The 24,575-nt window shown below is 32.9% G+C and overlaps 1 long non-coding RNA gene across 1 annotated transcript in view; it reads right to left on the minus strand.

The window, feature by feature from the left end:
• Positions 1-20,360, minus strand: part of LOC133192061 (uncharacterized) — a 37,485-nt gene extending 17,125 nt beyond the window's left edge. Inside the window, exon 1 of the long non-coding RNA XR_009721777.1 lies at positions 19,943-20,360. This is a non-coding gene — a long non-coding RNA (uncharacterized LOC133192061). The remainder of the gene's footprint in view (positions 1-19,942) is intronic.
• Positions 20,361-24,575: the final 4,215 nt, after the last annotated feature.

A 24,575-nucleotide genomic window follows, 5' to 3' on the forward strand; every position in this document is an offset into this window, starting at 1 on the left:
AATAGGGGCGGAGAGGGGCCGAAAGTTTTTAATCAATAACTCTTTAAGGATCAATATTTTGTAATTCATTACTGAAGCAAAAATGTTTATCTCAACAATCTTCAACTAGTATATATTATGATATTCACATTACATGTTACATAATTAGGGACCATAAGGGGCCAGAATGCCAAATCTTTGGCACTTTATATCTCGAAAGTGGGAAATATTTTGATAAGCATTATTGAATAAAAGATGTTCAAAATAATGTTCTGAACAATATGTAACCTTTCGATTTTTGCTAAACGTCCCAATTAAGGAGTTGAAGGACTGGCACCTAAATATATACTTTGCATATATCTCGGAAACGAAACAGAATTACTGAATAGTTGTTTAACAGAAAGTGTTCAAAATCATGAGAGCTTTAATGTGATATCAAGGAAAAGGGTCTGATCCCTTCAAATAGGGGTCCAGAGGGGCCAAAAGTATTTAATCATGGATAACTCTTTAATGATCTATATTTTGTAATATATTACTGAAGGAAATAGTTCGTCTTCACACTCTTTAACTATATAACATGGTGTTTACATCATATCTTATGCAATAAGGGGTCATTAGGGGTCAGATTGCATAATTATTGGCGCAATAAATCTTGATAAGGAAGAATATTTTGATAACCAATATTGAACAAAAGACGTTCAAAATAACATTGAATTCTTAATAATATGCGATCTTTCAATTTTTCCTAGACGTCCCCATTTAGGACTTAAAGGACCGGTCCTTAATATTTCTTTCGCATATATCTCGGAAACGAAAAAGAATTTCTGAATGGTTGTTGAACAAAAAGTGTTCAAAATCATGAAAGCTTTAAGATGATATCAAGAAAAAGGGTCTGACCACTCATATAAGGGGCCAAGAAAGGCCGAAAGTTTTTAATCCATATCTTTTTAATGATCAATATTTTGTCACACATTACTGAAGGAAAAATGTTTGCCTTAACAATTCATTTATATCATTATTTTTTCACGAAAATCTGAGTCAAATTCTTATCCCATTTATCGAAAATCGGACGGAAGACCCACTCGTTGCTCGCAACGAGATCGCATCTAGTTAAGTCTTCCGTTCACAACGGAAGACTTATAGTGTTTGTATTGTTTCTTTTTATTAAGTCTTCCGTTCACAACGGAAGACTTATAGTGTTTGTATTGTTTCTTTTTATTATTAGGTCTTCCGTTCACAACGGATGACCTATAGTGATTGTATTGTTTCTTTTTATTAAGTCTTCCGTTCACAACGGAAGACTTATAGTGATTGTATTGTTTCTTTTTATTAGGGTCTTCCGTCTCCAACGGAAGACCCTTCTATTATTCTATTGTTTCTTTTTCACTTTTATTATTATTATTATTATTTTTTTCTGTCCAAATTTTGTGCAGACGATTTCTCAGAGATGATTGGATGGATTCACTTGAAATTTTCAGAGATGATGTATCATGATCTAAACCTTATTCATTTTTTTTTATTTTTTGGAAATTCACTTCCGGTCGGAAGTTATCGCCCTTTAATCGAATTTTTAGTGACCATTTTGTCTACACAAAAACTCAAAAACGACAAAAGATAGAGTGCTGAAATTTTCAGTGATAATAGAGGACATGTTCTAGTTGTGCACCTCAGTTTTCAAATTTTCTGGAAGTGCCTAGTATGGAAGCTCGGTAGGGGTCAAAATTTAGGACATGAATCAGGAGTGAATTTTCGAGACATTTTTTATCATATCTTCAAAACTATAAATATTTTCTTAAAACACATTGAACAGAAATTGTGCAGAATTACTAGATCTTTTATATGATGTCAAGAAAAAAGGGCTGACTCATCACATTAGGGGCCAAAAGTGGCAAAAAGTCTTAAATCCATAACTCTTTAACGATCAATATTTTGTTATACATTACTGAAGCAAAAATGTTTATCTGAACAATCTACAACTATATATTATAATAAAAATCTCATATGTTACATAATTAGGGGCCATATGGGGCCAGAATGCTTAATCTCTGACGCTTTATATCTCGAAAGTGGGAAATATTTTGATAAGCAATATTGAACAAAAGATGTTCAAAATAATGTTCTAAACAATATCCAACCTTTCAATATTTGCTAAACATCCCCATTAAGGAGTTGAAGGGCCGGCCCCTAAATATTTCTTTTGCATATATCTCAGTAACGAAAAAGAATTTCTGAATAGTTGTTGAACAAAATGTGTTCAAAATCATTAGAGCTTTAAGGTGAAATCAAGAAAAGGGGCTGGCCCCTCAAAATCGGGGCCGAAAGGGGCCGAAAGTCTTTCATCAATAACTCTTTAACGATCAATATTTTGTAAAATATTACTGCAGCAAAAATGTTTATCTGAGCAAACTACAACTATATATTATGTTATTCAAATCACATGTTACATAAATAGGGGTCATGAGGGACAGAAATACTAAATCTTTGACGCTTTATATCTCAAAAGTGGGAAATATTTTGATAAGCAATATTGAATAAAAGATGTTCACAATAATGTTCTGAACAATATGTAACCTTTCAATTTTTGCTAAACGTCTCCATTAAGGAGTTGAAGGGCCGGCCCCTAAATATTTCTTTTGCATATATCTCGGAAACGAAAAAGAATTTCTGAATAGTTGTTGAACAAAAAGTGTTCAAAATCATAAGAGCTTTAAGGTGATATCAAGAAAAAGGGACTTACCCCTCAAAATAAGGGCTGATAGGGGCCGAAAGTCTTTCATCAATAACTCAAAACGATCAATATTTTGTAATACATTACTAAGGCAGAATAGATCATCTTCACACTCCTTAACTATATAACGTTGTTGGCATCATATGTTACGTTATAAGGGGACAATAGGGGCCAGAATGCTAAATATTTGACGCTTTATATCTCGAAAGTGGGAAATATCTTGATAAGCAATATTGAATAAAAGATGCTCACAATAACGTTCTGAACAATATGTTACCTTTCAATTTTTGCTAAACGTTCCCATTAAGGAGTTGAAGGGCCGGCCCCTATTATCTCTTTTGCAGATATTTCGGAAACGAAAAAAAAAATGTAGAATAGTTGTTGAAAAAAAAGTGTTCAAAATCATGAGAGCTGTAAGAAGATATCAAGAAAATAGGGCTGGCCCCTCAAAATAGGGACCAAGACGGGCCGAAAGTCTTTAATCTATAATCTTTAATGATCAACATTTTGTTATAGATTACTGAAGCAAAATTGTTCGTCTTAACAATTTATTTATATCATTATATTTGAAAGAAAGTCTCAGTCAAATTCTTATCTCATCTTATCAAAAATCGGACGGAAGACCCACTCGTTGCTCGCAACGAGATTGCATCTAGTTATTATTATTGTTTTTTTTTCTTACCGATTTTGTGCACGCGATTTCTCAAAAACGGCTCGATGGATTTCCATGAAACTTTCAGGACATATGTAACATCAGTTGAACCTTATGCGTTTTTTTCTGTTTTGATGACGTCACTTCCGGTCCGGAGATATTGCCGATTTAATGGTTTTCGAAGGGTCGGGTTGTCCGCAGATGTTCTCATATACGGCTTTAGTTAGAAACGTGAAACTTTCAGGTATGGTAGACCTATCTCTGTAGATATGCGGAAGGCGTTTCATTTTTATCGGAAGTGCCGCGCATCGGCGCTCGCTATGGCCCGAAAAAAGTCCTATCGGGAATTTTAAATTTTCTTACACTTTTTCTATAATATCTTTTCACCTGTAAATATTTTGTTAAAACATATAGAACAAAAGTTGTGTAGAATGTTACGATCTTTCAAAAGATACCAACAATAAGGGCCTGGCCTCTATCATTAGGGAGCTAGAGGGGCCAAAAGTGTGTTCCTGATATCTCAAAAAGTATTGAGAGTTTGTATAGCATCATAGAAGCAAAGTTGTTCAAAATGATAAGTAGCAGCTAAGGAGACCATTAAAAGTCGTCAAAATGACGTCACTTCCGGTCACCCTGAGAGTAATGGTAAATGGCTCATTTTTGCACATATGATCGTAGAAGTCTCTCGATCTCAATCTCATCTCCTTCAAATTTAGATGGAAGACTTATTTGTTGCTTTGCAACAAGCTCGTCTAGTTATTATTATTTTTTCTTTACATATTTTGTGCAGACGATTTCTCAGAGATGCTTGGATGGATTCACTTGAAATTTTCAGGGATGATGTATCATGATCTAAACCTTATTCAATTTTTTTTATTTTTGAAAATTCACTTCCGGTCAGAAGATATCGCCCTTTTATCGAATTTTAAGTGACCATTTTGTCTACACAAAAACTCAAAAACGACAAAAGATAGAGTGCTGTAAATTTCAGCGATTATAAACGACATGTTGTAGTTGTGCACCTATACTTTCAAATTTTCCGGAAGTGCCTAGTATGGAAGCTCGGTAGGGGTCGAAATTTAGGACATGAATCAGGAAGGAATTTTCGAGACATTTTTTATCATATCTTCAAAACTATGAATATTTTCTTGAAACATATATAACAAAAATTGTGTAGAATTACAAGATCTTTTCAATGATACCAAGAAAAAAGGGCTGACTAATCATATTAAGGGCCAAGAGGGGCCAAAAGTCTTAAATCCTTAACTCTTTAACAATCAATATTTTGTTATACATTACTGAAGAAAAAATGTTTATCTTAACAATCCACAACTATATATAATAATATTTACGTCATATGTTTCGTAATAAGGGGCCATAAGGGGTCAGAATGCTAAATCTCTGACGTTTTATATCTCGAAAGCGGGAAATATTTTGATAAGTAATATTGAATAAAAGATGTTTAAAATAATGTTCTTAACAATATGCAACCTTTCAATTTTTGCTAAACTTCCCCTTTCAGGAGTTGAAGGGCCGGCCCCTAATTATTTCTTTTGCAAATATCTCAGAAATGAAAAAGAATTTCTGAATACTTGTTGAACAAAAAGTATTTAAATTCATGAGTGCTTGAAGGTGATATCAAGAAAAAGGGGCTGGCCCCTCAAACTATGGACCGAAAGGGGCCAAAAGCCATTAATCTATAACTCTTTAAAGATCAATATTGTGTAATGCATTACTGAAGAAAAATTGTTTATCTTAACAATCCAAAACTGTATATTATGATATTTACGTCATATGTTTCGTAATTTGGGGCCATATGGGGCCAGAATGCTAAATCTTTGATGCTTCATATCTCGAAAGTGGGAAATATTTTGATAAGCAATACTGAACAAAAGATGTTCAAAATAATATTCTTAACAATATGCTATCTTTTAATTTTTGCTAAAATCCCCCTTAAGGAGTTGGAGGGTCGGCCCCTAAATATTTCTTTTACAAATATCTCGCAAACAAAAATGAATTTCTGAACAGTTGTTGAACAAGAATTGTTCAAAATCATGAGAGCTTTAAGATGATATAAAGAAAAAGGGCCTGGCCCCTCAAAATACAGACCTAGAGGGGCTGAAAGTCTTTAATCTATAACTCTGTAATGATCAATATTTTGATACACGCTACTGAAGCGAAATTGTCTGTCTTAACAATTTATTTATATCATTATATTTGAACGAAAATCTCAATCAAATTCTTATCTCATCTTATCAAAATTCGGACGGAAGACCCACTCGTTGCTTGCAACGAGATCGCTTCTAGTTATTATTATTATTATTATTATTATTATTATTATTCCTCCCAAATTTTGTGAGCGCGATTACTCAGAGATGGTTGGATAGATTTTCACAATTTTTCACATGATAGTAGGCTGATATATGAAGTTTATATAAAATTCCGTTTTTTGAAAAATTCACTTCCTGTCCGAAGTTACGGCCGAATTTCCAATTTTTAAATGGACTTTTGTTCGGAATTTTTCTCGGAAACGGTTTGAGGTAAAGATGTGACATTTACAGGGGTATTAGATCATGACATTGTCTTTGTTTCGAAGTTGTTTTCGTGTGTTTCCGGTACTTCCTGTCCGAACCGGAAGTGAACTTGTGTTTGGTCAATTTTCAACTTTTTTGTTTTTTAATATTTTTTCAAGATATTATTATGTATAACAGAGGTTATTCTACAAATACTAAATATATAATTTGTTTTGAAATCAGATTCCACATTTTGCAGATTTTCGGTACCCTCATTTTCCCTATTTACCTAGTGTGTAGACAATGGGCAAAGAAAGATAACTCTGACTTGTAAGTGAGAATAGAACTTTCGAGATAAAGGCGGAAATAGTATCGATGACGTTAGAGACATATACACTCTCCATATCAAAATATTTAGACGTTCTATATTCACTCTTCAAAATTTAAGAGGACGTTGGTTACCGCTTCCAGTGCATGTAAAGTTTGAAGTTGCCAGTGTAGTGTAAGTCTGTATTGACAGTTAGTTAATTTACACATGAATATATCTAAAAAAAAAAATAATATATATATATGCTAGGTAGCTAATTCAAGTAAATATATTATAAGCACTGAATATACATTTATAGTGATGGACAGGCATGCAGTTTTATCTATTTCGTATATTAAGTTCAGAATACGATAGTTATAAGCCTTCTATAATGCAGACGATTTATTATTCTCTATGATCTGAATGCGAAATTATCCCGATTTCCGAGTTTTACTTTCGATATTAAAAAATATTACATACACTCAAAAAAGGAATTAAGCGATAGAAAATTGTAATACAGTACTGTTTTAAAGCCTTTATAAATAAATTGATATCTGCTACTGAAAAGAAAGAAAATCAATCTATAGATTAGATTTGGTTATTACATATATATTTGATAAAAGGTTAAATTATTTATGACACATGATCTATACTCTATATACCCAAGGAATTATAAAAGATGTGAAAAGGCGATTCTTGGATTCTTGTGAAATACTCAAAGAGTTAAAGAGTGTGTGAAATAATGGTACGCTATATGTTTCTTTTGAAAAAAAAAAAAACATGATAAAAAAATTGTACAAGTCTGTTGATATGTGGGATAAGTATATCTGAATGAACACAATTTTATGCAATGATATATAATCATGTACATGCAACTGACGTCCGTACTTTTCCTTGCAATTCATAAAATTATCTAATTCCTTTGAAGCCCCCCCCCCCCCCGTCTTGAATTTGAATTATATATTCGTTTTAGATTTAAATCTGGAACATGTGAATAACATTACCATTTACATGTATACAGAATTTCATATTTTATAATTATGAAATGTTCAATTTACATGTCTGAGAGAGAGAGAGAGAGAGAGAGGAGAGATTCCCTCTTAATCCCGATCCAGACCAAAAATTAGTTCTTTATCGGTCACACCCATTCTTTATTAGATGTTTTCTGATTTCATAGTCAGTCATGGTCACATCCTGTATATTTTTCAGCTTGAAAAGTATCACACGAAGTGCACGTGTGTTGACCTGTCAATCAAAATCACTTGACGCTGTATGCACTGCAATTAAGTAGCCTGAGTTCGAAATGATCTTGAAGTATGATCTTGAAGTAAATCTGCTGCAACAAACTTGTGAAAAAAATAGAATAAAATAAAAAATAAAATATCTCGGTATTATGAACTTCGACTGTGGGACGTGGAGACCGGTCCTTTGGATGAGATCGTATAAATCGAGGTCCCTTGTCGCAGAAGATGCTGGCATAAAAAAGATTCCCCACTGCTCAATTGCGATAAATGCCAAAGTATAGGACAAAAATTTACAGTCTCCACCGGCGAGTGGTGGCGTCTCCATGTGAGTGAAAAATTCTGGAGAGGGACGTTAAACAACATACGTATAATCAATCAATCAATCAATCGATTGCTGAAGAATTACTGTAATTGAATAATTTGTCTTATAGGTATGTTGTCAAATCTTGATATTATAACTTTACAAAACTCAGTGACTTTACGTTTAATGTGATACTAAATTAATTCATTATATTTTTTTATAACACCATCACAATTATGCCAAAACATACACACAGTGAAGTTTATGATAGTACGGTGTTCGTTCGTCTGTTTGTTTGTCTTAGAAATGATTGCAAACATTTTTTTTTTAAATTGCTAATGATATACGTATATCTCTTATAGGTGCCAAATGTATTATACAAGATTGATAATGAAAATCAAAGTACCTTAAGTACTGAAAGGACTTTTTTCCAGTTATTTTTTTCTTTCACAGTAAATATGATATGTATGTTTTTTACACAGAAAAAAGCAAATTCTTACAGATTTAGAAGAACGGAAGACTTTTTTGTTGCCATGGCAACAAGAGTCTAGTTATTATTATTATTATTATTATTATTCCTCCCAAATTTTGTGAGCGCGATTACTCAGAGATGTTTCGATAGATTTTCACAATTTTTCACTGGATAATAGGTTGATAAATGAAGTTTATATAAAATTCCGTTTTTTGAAAAATTCACTTCCGGTCCGAAGTTACGGCCGTATTTCAAATTTTAAATTGCATTTTTGTCCGGTGTTTTTCTCAGAAAGGGTTTGAGGTAAAGATGTGAAATTTACAGGAATGATAGATCATGACATTCTTTTTGTTTCTACGTGATTTTCGTTTGTGTCTGGAACTTCCTGTCTAAACCGGAAGTGAATTTGTGTTTTGGTCAATTTTCGACTTTTTTGTTTTTAAACATATTTTCAAGATATTTTTAGGCGTAATAGAGATAGGTCTATAAGTGCCAAATATATAATTTGTTTTGAAATCAGGTCACCCGTTTTATAGATTTCAGCTACTTTCTTTTTCCTTTCAAAAATCAAAGTACTAAAAGTACTGATAGCGCATTTCTTACTTTAACTTACATGAAGGTTATGTTTACATGTTTCTCTGCATACAAAAATCAATACATACAGTATCATATATAAGAATGAAGACTACATTTAATTGCAGTAAATATCAAAGTACCTGAAGTACTGAGAGGACTGTTTTAGATACCCAATTTTTTCAAACTACAATGTAGTATAAACAGGCATGTTTTTCTATACATAAAAATCAATGCATAGAATAAGTTACCTATGGAAGGTATTTTCATTAGCCAATAAAAATCAAAGTACCGCAAGGACTGAAAGGATATTTACTATTCTTTTTTACTTCGACTTATATATAGATGTTTCTCTAAATGCAAAATTCAATTCATACACTACATGTATTAAATTTGTCATGTTTATATATAAGGACGGTGGATACTTTCATTTTTGTAGTGAAAATCAAAGTACTGTAAGAACTGACAAGTTGTTTTCTAGATAAAACCCCCTCCCCCATTTTAACTTTTAAATTTAAAATAGTTTAAATATACTTCTACTAATGAAAAAAAACATGCATAGAATATCTTATGTAAGGACAACAGATACATTCATTTTTGCAGTAAAAATCAATGGACTGCAAGTACCGAAGGGACAAATTTTAGATTCTTTACAACTTAAATATTACATACTGTACACGTTTCTCTACAACAAAAATCAATGCAAACGGTATCATATAGGAACGGAAGACCTTTTTGTTGCCATAGCAACAAGAGTCTAGTTATTATTATTATTATTATTCCTCCCAAATTTTGTGAGCGTGATTACTCAGAGATGGCTGGATAGATTTTCACAATTTTTTACAAGATAATAGGTTGATATGTGAAGTTTATATAAAATTCCGTTTTTTGAAAAATTCACTTCCGGTCCGACGTTATGGCCGAATTTTAAATTTTAAAATGGACTTTTGTCCGGCGTTCTTCTCGGAAACGGTTTGAGGTAAAGATGTGAAATTTACAGGAGTATTAGATCATGACATTCTCTTTGTTTCGAAGTTGTTTTCGTGTGTTTCCGGTACTTCCTGTCCGAACCGGAAGTAAATTTGTGTTTCGTAAATTTTTAACTTTCTTGTTTTTTAAAAATTTTTTCAAGATATTATTATGTATAACAGAGGTTATTCTACAAATACTAGATATATAATTTTTTTTGAAATCAGATTCCACATTTTGTAGATTTTTGGTACCGTCATTTTTCCTATTTACCTAGTGGGCAAAGAAAGATAACTCTGACTTGTAAGTGAGAATAGAACTTTCGAGATAAAGGCGGAAATAGTATCGATGACGTTAGAAACATATACACTCTCCATATCAACATATTTAGACGTTCCATATTCACTCTTCTAAATGTAAGAGTACGTTAGTTACCGCTTCCAGTGCATGTATAGTTTAAAGTTACCAGTGTAGTGTAAGTCTGTATTGACAGTTAATTGATTTACACATGTATATATCTAAAAAAAAAAAATACTATATATGCTAGGTAGCTAATTCAAGTAAATATATTATAAGCACTGAAAATACATTTATAGTGATGGACAGGCATGCAGTTTTATTTATCTCGTATAGTAGTAAGTTCAGAATATTTATAAGATAGTTACTAAGCCTCCTATAATCAGACGATTTTATTATTCTCTATTATTTGAATGCGAACTTATCCCGATTTCCGAGTATTATTTTCAATATTAAAAAATATTACATACACTCGAAAAGGAACTGAGCGATAGAAAATCGTAATACAGTACTGTTTTAAAGCCTTTGGAAATAAATTGATATCTGCCACTTAAAAGAAAGAAAATCAATTTATAGATTAGATTTGTTTATTACATGTATATTTGATAAAAAGTTTAATTATTTATGACACATGATCTATACTCTATATACCCAAGGAGTTATAAAAGATGTGAAAAGGCGATTCTTGGATTCTTGTGAAATACTCAAAGAGTTAAAAAATATATATGTGAAAACGCGCTTCTGTGTGAAATAATGCTACGCTATATGTTTCCTTTGAAAAAAAAAAACATGATAAAAAAATTGCACAGATCTGTTGATATGTGAGTTAGTATACCTGAATGAGCACAATTTTATGCAATGATATATAATTATATACATGCAACTGACGTCCCTACTTTTCCTTATAATTCATAAAACATAAAACTAACTAATTCCTTTGACCCCCCACCCCCACCCCCCACCCCCGGTCTTGATTAATATTTGGAGACGTTCGTGCAGCTAGGCATTTGAATTATATATTCGTTTTCGATTTTAATCTGGAACGTGGTTATAATTACCATTTACATGTCATGTGTAAAGAATTTCATATTCTATAATGGTACATTTGTCATTATGATACTGAAATGTTCAATTTACATGTCTGTGTGTGTGAGAGAGAGAGAGAGAAAGAGAGAGAGAGAGAGAGAGATTCCCTCTTAATCCCGATCCTCCTATCCATTTACATAGACCCAAATATATTTCTATATCAGTCACACCCATTCTTTATTAAATGTTTTCTGATTTCACAGTCAGTCATGGTCACATCCTGTATATTTTTCAGCTTAAAAAGTATCGCACGAAGTGCACTTGTGTTGACCTGTCAATCAAAATCACTTGACGCTCTATGCAGTGCAATAAAGTAGCCTGAGTTCGAAATGATCTTGAAGTATGATCTTTAAGTAAATCTGATGCAACAAACTTGTGAAAATATAAAATAAAATAAAAAATAAAACATCTCGGTATTATGAACTTCGATTGTGGGACGTGGAGACCGGTCCTTTGAGATCGCATAAATCGAGGCCCTGTGTCGCAAAAGGTGCTGGCACAAAAAAGATTCCTCACTGCTCAATGGCGAAAAGTGCCAAAGTATAGGACAAAAATTTTAAATCTCCACCGGCGAGTAGTGGCGTCTCCATGTGTGTGAAAAATTCTCGAGAGGGACGTTAAACAACATATGATCAATCAATCAATCAATCGATTGCTGAATAATTACTGTAACGTGTACCCCTGCGTTGGGTTCTCAGGGGATGAATTTTTCTCTTACTCTACCTGAGTTTATGATCTAATAATTTGACTATGTACAGTATAATAATTTTTCTTAAACCTATCTGGGTTTTTCTATTATATTTAATCAAAGAATATATAATGTGGGATGAATTCTTATGACTTGGTAACTGTTAGACTTAGCACCGTGTACCTTGCCCCAGGTTCCTATTGATAGCGGATACTAGGAGTTTCGTTCTTATACAGATCTACAGCCCCCAGTATCTCGCCTCAATTCCCCGAGATTCTTATCACTGGTGCAAATCTATTTCTTTTATTTTCCCTTTCTCTTATCCGTTATTCTTACCCAAATATTTCTCCTGCTTCTACTTAACTGCAGCTCTGCATTCCCCAAAAGACTCAGAATCTCTCAATGCAGTCTTATTTATACCCTTTGGACTAGTCTACTTTAAGCTTAAGGGAGGACAGGTTATTCCATTCTAACCTTACATCTGGGTCTTCTTTGCGTTTTCAGTTTCCAATAACCATTACATCACTGTAACTGAATAATCTTTCTTATAGGTATGCTCTCAAATCTTGATATTATAACTTTACAAAACTCAGTGACTTTACGTTTAATGTGATACTAACTTAATTCATTATATTTTTTTTTATAACACCATCACAATTATGCCAGAACGTATACACAGTGAAGTTTATGATAGTAGGGTGTTTGTTCGTCTGTTTATTTGTCTTAGAAATGATTGCAAACATTTTTTTTTAATTGCTAATTATCCTTGCTCTATGATATTCGTATATCTCTTATAGGTGCCAAACGCAGTATACAAGATTGATCATGAAAATCAAAGTACCTTAAGTACTGAAAGGACTTTTTTCCAGTTATTTTTTTCTTTCACAGTAAATATGATATATATGTTTTTTACACAGAAAAAGCAAATTCTTACAGATTTAGAACGGAAGACTTTTTTTGTTGCCATGGCAACAAGAGTCTAGTTATTATTATTATTATTATTATTATTATTATTCCTCCCAAATTTTGTGAGCGCGATTACTCAGAGATGGCTGGATAGATTTTCACAATTTTTTACAGGATAATAGGTTGATATGTGAAGTTTATATAAAATTCCGTTTTTTGAAAAATTCACTTCCGGTCCGACGTTATGGCCGAATTTTAAATTTTAAAATGGACTTTTGTCCGGCGTTTTTCTCGGAAACGGTTTGAGGTAAAGATGTGAAATTTACAGGAGTATTAGATCATGACATTCTCTTTGTTTCGAAGTTGTTTTCATGTGTTTCCGGTACTTCCTGTCCGAACCGGAAGTGAACTTGTGTTTGGTCAATTTTTTAACTTTTTTGTTTTTTAAAATTTTTTCAAGATATTATTATGTATAACAGAGGTTATTCTACAAATACTTAATATATAATTTGTTTTGAAATCAGATTCCACATTTTGTAGATTTTCGGTACAGTCATTTTCCCTATTTACCTAGTGGGCAAAGAATGATAACTCTGACTTGTAAGTGAGAATAGAACTTTCGAGATTAAGACGGAAATAGTATTGATGACGTTAGAAACATATACACTCTCCATATCAACATATTTAGACGTTCCATATTCACTCTTCTAAATGTAAGAATACGTTAGTTACCGCTTCCATATCTAAAAAAAATTACTATATTATATGCTAGGTAGCTAATTCAAGTAAATATATTATAAGCACTGAATATACATTTATAGTAATGGACAGGCATGCAGATTTATTTATCTCGTATAGTAGTAAGGTCAGAATAAGATAGTTACTAAGCCTTCTAAAATGCAGACGATTTATTTTTCTCTATTATTTGAATGCAAATTAATCTCGATTTCCGAGTTTTATTTTTAATATTAAGAAATATTACATACACTCGAAAAGGAACTGAGCGATTGAAAATCGTAATACAGTACTGTTTTAAAGCCTTTGGAAATAAATTGATATCTGCCACTTAAAAGAAAGAAAATCAATTTATAGATTAGATTTGGTTCTTACATGTATATTTGATAAAAAGTTAAATTATTTATGACACATGATCTATACTCTATATACCCAAGGTTATAAAAGATGTGAAAAGGCGATTCTTGCATTCTTGTGAAATACTCAGAGTTAAACAAAAAAATATGTGAAAACGCGATTCTGTGTGAAATAATGCTACGCTATATGTTTCTTTTAAAAAAAAAAAAACATGATAAAAAAAATTGCACAGGTCTGTTGATATGTGGGATAAGTATACCTGAATGAGCACAATTTTATGCAATGATATATAATTATGTACATGCAACTGACGTCCCTACTTTTCCTTATAATTCATAAAACTTAAAACTATCTAATTCCTTTGAACCCCCCTGTCTTGATTAATATTTGGAGACGTTCGTGCAGCTAGGCATTTGAATTATATATTCGTTTTAGATTTAAATCTGGAACGTGGTTATAATTACCATTTACATGTCATGTGTACAGAATTTCATATTCTATAATGGTACATTTGTCATTATGACACTGAAATGTTCAATTTACATGTCTGTGAGAGAGAGAGAGGGAGAGATAGAGAGATTCCCTCTTAATCCCGATCCTCCTATCCATTTACATAGACCCAAATATATTTCTATATCAGTCACACCCATTCTTTATTAAATGTTTTCTGATTTCACAGTCAGTCATGGTCACATCCTGTTTATTTTTCTGCTTAAAAAGTATCGCACGAAGTGCACTTGTGTTGACCTGTCAATCAAAATCACTTGACGCTCTATGCACTGCAATAAAGTAGCCTGAGTTCGATATGATCTTGGAGTATGATCTTTAAGTAAATCTGATGCAAATAACTTGTGAAAATATACAATAAAATACAAAATAAAACATCTCGGTATTATGAACTTCGATTGTGGGACGTGGACACCGGTCCTTTGAGATCGCATAAATCGAGGTCCCGTGTCGCAGAAGGTGCTGGCACAAAAAAAGATTCAACACTGCTCAATGGCAAAAATTGCCAAAGTATAGGACAAAAATTTTAAGTCTCCACCGGCGAGTAAGGGCGTCTCCATGTGTGTGAAAAATTCTCGAGAGGGACGTTAAACAACATATGATCAATCAATCAATCGATTGCTGAATAATAACTGTAACTGAATAATCTTTCTTACAGGTATGCTGTCAAATCTTGATATTATAACTTTACAAAACACAGTGACTCTACGTTTAATGTGATACTAACTTAATTCATTATATTTTTTTATAACACCATCACAATTATGCCAGAACGTATACACAGAGAAGTTTATGATAGTGCGGTGTTTGTTCGTCTGTTTGTTTGTCTTAGAAATGATTGCAAACATTTTTTTTTTAATTGCTAATTATCCTTGCTCTATGATATACGTATATCTCTTATAGGTGCCAAACGCAGTATACAAGATTGATCATGAAAATCAAAGTACCTTAAGTACTGAAAGGACTTTTTTCCAGTTACTTTTTTCTTTCACAGTAAATATGATATGTATGTTTTTTAAACAGAAAAAAAGCAAATTCTTACAGATTTAGAAGAACGGAAGACTTTTTTGTTGCCATGGCAACAAGAGTCTAGTTATTATTATTATTATTACCGATTTTGTGCACGCAAGTTCTCGGTAACGTCTGGGTCGATTTTCATGAAACTTTCAGATCTGATAGGTATTGATCTGAACCTTATTGGAAATTTTTTTCGTTGATGATGTCACTTTCCATCTCGAGATATTTAGGATTTTCTGATTTTTAGAGAGTCGGCTTGTCCTGGAAACTCCTCCAAAACGACTTAACACGCATTCTCTGTAAGCACCAAAAAATCTTAGAAACGACATGTCTCGGATTTTGATGAAATTTGTACCACAGGTGTGTCTTGGTACAAAACTAGCAAATATGATATCGGAAGTTCCACAGCGGTTGCCATGGAGACGGATCCATTGAATTTGGCCATTTTTGGCCCTTTTTGACCAAGTGAAAGCATGAAATTTGAGGAAATGTAAACGAATATTTATCGCTATCTACTACACTCTAACAAAAATCATTGGATCATATGATAACATGAACTTTTAAGGTACACAGGACATATAATCATTTATTCTAAAAATATTCCCACTCTAAGTCATGCAAACTGATATGGTTTCTGAAAATTTGAAAAATGAAAAATTTAGTATTTTTGGGGATCTTTAAGTCTAAAAAGGAAAAATTGTCCGTGGAAAATTTCCAAAACTTATGTGTGTTTTTATACTTGACAATTAGTAGTGTCATATCATGAAAAAATATCGGTGGGTTTTTAATCCTATTTTTAGTAACATGTATCTATAAATAGATAGATTCTAGAAAAATGTAAAGAATCAAATTTTGGCAAAGTTTTAGATGTCATTGCTGGATAAATAGGACGTATATTGTAAAATTTAAGATATTAATGACGGCAGCTGGACACCCCTAGCTAGAGTGGACAATGGTTGAGGGGTATTCCTATTTTTATTTATAGTATCAAGCACCTAAATATAGATATGTCTCTGAATATTAGGAAAAATGACAGTTTTATGCTAATTGGAAGCTTCATAGAAAAAGTATTAACAAATATAAAGCTCTCTACAATATGCCTTCATAAAGAACAAGTGTTTGTACAATAATTGATACAATATTGAGGGTGGACTCTTGTTTCCTATTATAGAACAATGGTCTAAAAAGAGATTCCTCGAATAATCGAGAAAATGTAGATTCTTGCACTTTCTCAGGTAATGTCGGATGGAAAAAATGCAGACTAATTGTTAAAAACATAGTGTGACTGACAAGAACTGGAAACCATTTACTGAAATACACACTATCTGAAGGGTTCCCTTTTCTATTTATAGCACCAGACACCCATAAATAGAAACATCTCAGCATATGAGGAAAAATGACAATTTCCACCAGTTGTAAGCTTCATTGAAAAAAGTATTTACAAAATATACTACTTTCTACAATATGTCATGAACAAGAACATTTGAGCAATTAATATTTACAAAAATATAGAAGATGGACTCTCTTTTCTTTTTATAGCAACAGTTGTCTAAAAATAGATGCAGTGAGTTATTTAGAAAATATACATTCTTGCACTATTTGAGACATTATGGATTGAAAATTTGAATACTCTCTATAATAAACATAATGTGACTAACAAGTACTAGAAATCAATGACTGAAATGCAAAATGTTTCAAGGGGATTCCCATTTCTATTTATAGCACAAAAAATAAAAACTATGATACGTCTTAGTATATGAGGTAAAATAAAAAATATCCACATACATATATGTATTATTGAAGGTAGGCTCACAATTCTTTTTTTTTTTTTAGCAAGAATTGTCTAAAAATAGATGCTGTAAATTTGCACTATTTGAGATATCAAGGATGGAAAATTTGCAGACTAACTGAATGTTGAAAACATAATGTGACTGACAAATACATGTACTAGTTACCATTTACTGACAAACACAAAAACAATGAGGATTTTCAGTTCTATTTATAATTGAAATACACAAAATCAATGAGGATTTCCATTTCTATTTATAGCAACAAAATAATACAAGAGACCAGAGGGCTTTAACAGTCATCTGAGAATAACCCTGTAACGGATCAATGAAACGGCAATTTAACAAGAGACCCAAGGGCCAGAATCGCTCTCCTGATAAATTTTACAACCATATCACTTCTATTCTAAGCTTCTAAGCATCTTATATATTTAGGTAAGCCTTGAAATCCCAAAAGTAGCTCTGTGACCTACTTTTAGATAGCAACCTTAAAAATTCAAATCTGGGTCACTGTGACCCATTTTTTGCACACATTTTGAGGACCCAAGATGCTTTAACTGACAAAGTTTGATGAGTCTAAGCCTCTTATTATCAGAAATATTTAGATTTAGCTGTGAAATTCCAAAATTAATTCACTGTGACCTACTTTTAGGTTAACATAGTCCGTGATCCCAAATGCATAAAATTAGAAAATTGATGATTATTAGCCTTTTACTATTTCAAATATTAAGATATTCCCTTAAAACTACAAGTGACCTACTTTTGTTTGACTCATCCTGAGGACTAAAAATGCATAACCTGACAAAGTTTGATGAAACTAAGCGAACTGGTTCTGAAATATTTAAATTCTAAAAGTAGGTCACGGTGATCTACCTTTTAGTTGATACATTCCGAGGACCCGAGATGCAACAACTGACAATGTTTGATGATTTTAAGTTTCACGGTGTCCAAAATATGCCTCTAAAATGATTTGAAAATAAATACCAGCAAAATTCAAATGCATCAACTTACAAGGTTTAATGAGTCTAAACCTCTCAGTATCTAAAATAATGACAGTAATTTTTTTTTGAAAATGATTACCATAAAAGTCAGAAAGTAGGTCACGGTGACTTAATTTTCTACTCTTTCGTTGACACATTTTAAAGCCACATGATACATCGACCGGTAGGTTTTGATGATTATAGGCTTCAAAGTGTCCGAGATATGCATCAAAATCAATTGAAAGATGAATACCTGCAAAATTAAAAAAAAAGGTCATCATGATCTACTTTTGAGTCAACTTGACATGAGGTCCTAAGATGCATGAATTGAAAAAAAAAATCGTAATTCCAGTCATTATATTGGGCAATATAATGATGCCCCAGGGTGATACCTTAAACAATTTATTTTTAATCTACAATATATTTTCATCCATGTTAGCATATAATTAAAGTTTGGTGATTATCTGCCCAGTGGTTCTTCTTTTGTCTGTCGTCCGTCCGTTTGTCCGTCTGTCTGTTTAGCTGTTTGCCCGTCCGTCTGTAACCTTTTCACATTTTCAACTTCTACACTGTACATGTAGTTCTCCCGGTATATACTTATAACAAAGGAAGAGGCAAGAAGCACCTTGACATGAAACATTGGAATAGCATTCTGTAGAATAATGATCCTTGGTTTAGTCTCTTTTTGTGGCAAGAATTATCGCAATCAGACTATAAATCTGTAGGAGGAGTAGCCTTTAGAAAAATATACAGAATTTTTTATGTTTAGTAAACATAGCAACATCAAAATCAAAAAAGGATAAAGACAATTTGTACTATGTGTAGTCTACTTGCATGTTATAAGAAAATCAGACCAAAACTGTAGGAGGGGTAGCATTTTGAAAGTATTTAACAGAAATTTTTATTTTTATTAAACATGGCAGCACTGTTCATCGAAATCAAAAACCAATTAATAGAATTGTATATATCTTAGTGTAATTTACTTGTGTGCTAGGTTATATTGAAATCAAACCAAAACAGTAGGAGGAGCAGCGTTTTGAAAGTGTTTCAAAGAAATTTCTATTTTTAGTAACCATGGCAACACCGTTCATCGAAATCAAAAACTGATAAATAGAATTATATATCTTAAAGTAGTCCACTTGTGTGCCAAGTTATATTGAAATCAGACCAAAACTGTAAGAGTAGTAGCATTTTGAAAAATTGTTGACTGATAGACGGACAGACATATGGACAGACGACGGACACCTTACTATCGCATAAGCTCTTCTGGTCTCTGACCAGTTCACCTAAAAACTGCATGATCTCTCTGCATGAGAATTTAAAGGGTTGAGAAAGCATTAGTTTCTGACCACAATTTCATATTAAAAAACATAGGTAATCAAAGATTACTAAGCTCACCTCGACGAATGTTATCTATAAGTAAGGCAAATCTTACATCATATTTTTTTCCTAGTTAGTGTACATCCCAAGACTAATATCCATCAATATTAGATTCAGAATCCAAAGCAAGTCTGGAAGTGTCTATCTCTAGATACATCATCATCCATGCTAATTTGGTTAAAATATGGCTAAAATTCACTCATGTGGAAAATCTAGGTCAGATCCAGAATCCGAAGCAGGTTAGTTAGCGTACATCCCTAGATACATCATCCGTGCAAGTTTGGTCCAGGTAGGGCTTACAGTTCCTTGGGAATGGACCTGCTTCAAAAACTTTAACCTGGTCACTCATCTGGAAAATCTAGGTCAGATCCAGCATCCGAAGCAAGTGTGGTAGTGTCCATCCCTAGATGCATCATCCTTGCAAGTTTGGTACAGGTAGGGCCAATACTTACTTGGGAATGGACCTGCTCCAAAAACTTTAACCAGGTCACTCATCTGGAAAATATAGGTCAGATCCAGCATCCGAAGCAAGTGTGGTAGTGTCCATCCCTAGATGCATCATCCATGCAAGTTTGGTCCAGGTAGGGCTTACAGTTCCTTGGGAATGGGCCTGCTCCAAAAACTTTAACCTGGTCACTCATCTGGAAAATATAGGTCAGATCCAGCATCCGAAGCAAATGTGGTAGTGTCCATCCCTAGATGCATCATCCATGCAAGTTTGGTCCAGGTTGGGCTTATAATTCCTTGGGAACGGACCTGCTCCAAAAACTTTAACCTGGTCACTCATCTGGAAAATCTAGGTCAGATCCAGCATCCGAAGCAAGTGTGGTAGTGTCCATCTCTAGATGCATCATCCATGCAAGTTTGGTCCTGGTTGGGCTTATAGTTACTTAGGAATGGGACTTACTCCTAAAACTTTAACCGGGACGCCGACACTAACGCCGACGCCGGGAGTATAGCATAAGCTCATCTCGACTTCGTCGAGGTGAGCTAAAAATACATGGCTAAATTTGTATTTAAACTGTACCTTCTTCTTTGCCCTTAACAATATCTGATATAGTGCAAGAATCTACATTTTTTCTGTAATTCACAGCATCTCTTTTCAGACAAATATAGCTATAAAAAGAATTGAGAACATAGCTTCAATAATATACAAAGTGTTGTCTTACCACATGTTCTTGATGTTAACAGATTGTAAAGATCAGTTTATTTGTAAACACGTTCTCTTTGAAGTTTCTGATTGGTGGAAAATTATCCTAATTAATGTCTGAAATAGTGCAAGAATCTACATCTTCTTGATAATTCAGGGTTTCTAATTTCAGAAAATTGTTGCCATAAAAACAAATGAAAATAAAAAATGTTCTTGTTCATGACAGATTGTATATATACAGTTGTATTATTTTGTAAATATCTTCTAAGATGAAGGTTATTATTGGTGGAACTTTGTCATTTTTTCTCATATGCTAAGACAGAATTTTTTTTAGGTGTTTGGTGCTATAAATAGAAAAAGAAACCACATTCAAATAGTGTACATTTCAGTAAATTGTCACTAGTGCTTGACAATCACATAATGGTTATAACAGTAACTGTTAGGATGCAAAGTTTTCATCTGTTATGTGTGAAATAATGCAATAATTTATATATTCTGAATAACTCACAACATTTTGCTATTTTTTGACAATTTTTGCTATTATAAAAAAGAGAGTTCACCCCTAAAACAGTGTCAAAATAAATAGTTTTAAAATATTAATTGACTATCTGTTCTTGTTAATGACATATTGTAGAGAGCAGTTTATTTTGTTAATATTTTTTTCTGTGAAGGTTCTTACTGGGAAATTGTTATTTATTCTCATATATTGAGATATGTAAATTTGAAGGTGTTTGATTCTATAAATAGAAATAGGAACCCCCCTTTAAATACAGGGCATAACAGTGAATGGTCACTAGTACTTGTCAGTTCCTGTTGTTAAAATATTGTAGATAGCAATCCTTGAAACATTTTGCATTTCAGTCATTGGTTTCTAGTACTTGTCAGTCACATTATGTTTATAATAGAGAGTATTAAAATTTTTAATCCATAATGTCTCTAAAATATTGCAATGTATATTTTCTAAATAGCTCACTGCATCTATTTTTAGACAACTGTTACTTTAAAAAGAAAAGAGTCCATCTTCAATATTGTGTCAATTATTAATTGCTCAAATGTTCTTGTTCATGAAATCTTGTATACAGCAGTATCTTTTGTAAATACTTTTTCAATGAAGCTTACAACTGGTGGAAAATTGTCATTTTCCTCATATGCTGAGATGTTTCTATTTATGGGTGTCTGGTGCTATAAATAGAAAAGGGAACCCCCTTCAGATAGTGTGTATTTCAGTAAATGGTTTCCAGTACATGTCAGTTATAATATGTTTATAACAATTAGTCTGCATTTTTTCCATCCGACATTACCCCGAGAAAGTGCAAGGATCTACATTTTCTCGATTATTCGAGGAATCTATTTTTAGACCATTGTTGCTATAACAGGAAACAAGAGTCCACCCTCAATATTGTATCATTTATTGTACAAACACTTGTTCTTTATGAAGGCATATTGTAGAGAGCTTTATATTTGTTAATACTTTTTCTATAAAGCTTCCAATTAGCATAAAACTGTCATTTTTCCTAATATTCAGAGACATATCTATATTTAGGTGCTTGATACTATAAATAAAAATGGGAATACCCCTCAACCATTGTCCACTCTAGCTAGGGGTGTCCAGCTGCTGTCATTAATATCTTAAATTTTACAATATACGTCCTATTTATCCAGCAATGACATCTAAAACTTTGCCAAAATTTGAGTTTTTACATTTTTCTAAAATCTATCTATTTATAGATACATGTTACTAAAAATAGGATTAAAAGCCCACCGATTTTTTTCATGAGATGACACTACTAGTTGTCAAGTATAAAAATACACATATGTTTTTGAAATTTTCCACGGACAATTTTTCTTATATAGCCTTAAAGATCTTGAAAAATACTAATTTTCCCATTTTTCAAATTTTCAGAAACCATGTCAGTTTGCATGACCTTTTTCCTAGAATGGGAATCTTTTTAGAATAAATGACTATACGGCCTGTGTACCTTAAAAGTTCATGTTATCATATGATCCAATGATTTTTGTTACAGTGTATTAGATACCGAAAAAAATTCGTTTACATATCCTCAATTTTCATGTTTTCGCTTGGTCAAAAGGGTCAAAAATGGCCAAATTCAATGGATCCGTCTCCATGGCAACCGTGTGCACGTGTGGAACTTCCGACACCATATTTGCTAGTTTTGTACCAAGACACACCTGTGGTGCAAATTTCATCAAAATCCGAGACATGTCATTTCCAAGCCCTATAGTAAATTTGTTGGTGCTTACAGAGAATGCATGTTAAGATATTGAGTCAAGATTTTAAGTGAAGGTAGGGGAAGGTTTGTAGATTTGCAGGCAGGTGTCCAAATCTCTCTAGCGCAAAAGGCGCCGAAGCTCGGTAGGGCTCAAAAAATGTCACAGAAACATCTCACAAAATTATACACCTTTTCTCTCATATCTTCATACATGTTAAGAATTTGTTAAAACATATAGAAGAAAAATTGTGCAGAATGATACGATCTTTCATTTGATATCAAGAAAAAGGGGCTGACTCCTCAAATTAGGGGCTGAGAGGGGCCAAAAGTCTTTCATCTTTAACTCTTTAACGATCAATAATTTGTAATGCATTACTGTAGCAAAGATGTTTATCTTAATGATTTACAACAATATATGATAAGATTCTGATCATATGTTACCTAATAAGGGTCACAAGGGGCCAGAATGATAAATCTTTGGCGCTTTTTATCTCGAAAAGGGGGAATATTTTGATAAGCAATACTGAACAAAAGATGGTCAGAATAATGTTCTAAACAATATGCACCCTTTCAGTTTTTGTCAAACGGCCCCATTAAGGACTTGAAGGGGTGGCCCCTAAATATTTGCAATAAGCGTATCTCCACAACGAAAAGAAATCTCTGAATAGTTGTTGAACAAAAAGTCTTCAAGATCACAAGACCTTTCATTTGATATCAAGAAAAAGGGGGACTGACTCTTCAAATTAGGGGCTGAGAGGGGCCAAAAGTCTTTCATCTTTAACTCTTTAACGATCAATAATTTGTAATACATTACTGAAGCAAAGATGTTTGTCTTAACGATTTACAACAATATATGATAAGATTCTGATCATATGTTACGTAATAAGGGGTCACAAGGGGCCAGAATGATAAATCTTTGACGCTTTATATCTCGAAAAGGGGGAATATTTTGATAAGCAGTACTGAACAAAAGATGGTCAGAAAAATGCTCTAAACAATATGCACCCTTTCAATTTTTGTCAAACTGCCCCATTAAGGACTTGAAAGTGTGGCCCCTAAATATATCCATTTAGCATATCTCCACAACGAAAAGAAATCTCTGAATAGTTGTTGAACAAAAAGTCTTCAAAATCACAAGACCTTTCATTTGATATCAAGAAAAAGGGACTGACCCCTCAAATTAGGGGCTGAGAGAGGCCAAAAGTCTTTCATCTATAACTCTTTAACGATCAATAATTTGTAATACATTACTGAAGCAGAGATGTTTATCTTAACGATTTACAACAATATATTATAAGATTCTGATCATATGTTACCTAATAAGGGGTCATCAGGGGCCAGAATGCTAAATCTCTGACACTTTATATCTCGAAAAGGGGGAATATTTTGATAAGCAATACTGAACAAAAGATGGTCAGAATAATGTTCTCAACAATATGCACCCTTTCAATTTTTGTCAAACGGCCCCATTAAGGACATGGAGGGGTGGCCCCTAAATATTTCCATTCAGCATATCACCACAACAAAAGGAAATCTCTGAATATATCTTGAAAACATTTTCAAAATCACAAGACCTTTCAATTGATATCAAGAAAAAGGGGCTGACCCCTCAAACTAGGGGTTCAGAGGGGCCAAAAGCATGTCATCTATAGCTCTTTGACAATGTTATATAAATCAAACGAATGAAATCTGATTAGGGAAGTCTATATATTATTA

This window comes from Saccostrea echinata, unplaced genomic scaffold (assembly GCF_033153115.1).
Source record: "Saccostrea echinata isolate AGI-Se365-2 ecotype Australia unplaced genomic scaffold, CSIRO_AGI_Sech_v1 ptg000025l, whole genome shotgun sequence".
NCBI lineage: Eukaryota > Metazoa > Mollusca > Bivalvia > Ostreida > Ostreidae > Saccostrea > Saccostrea echinata.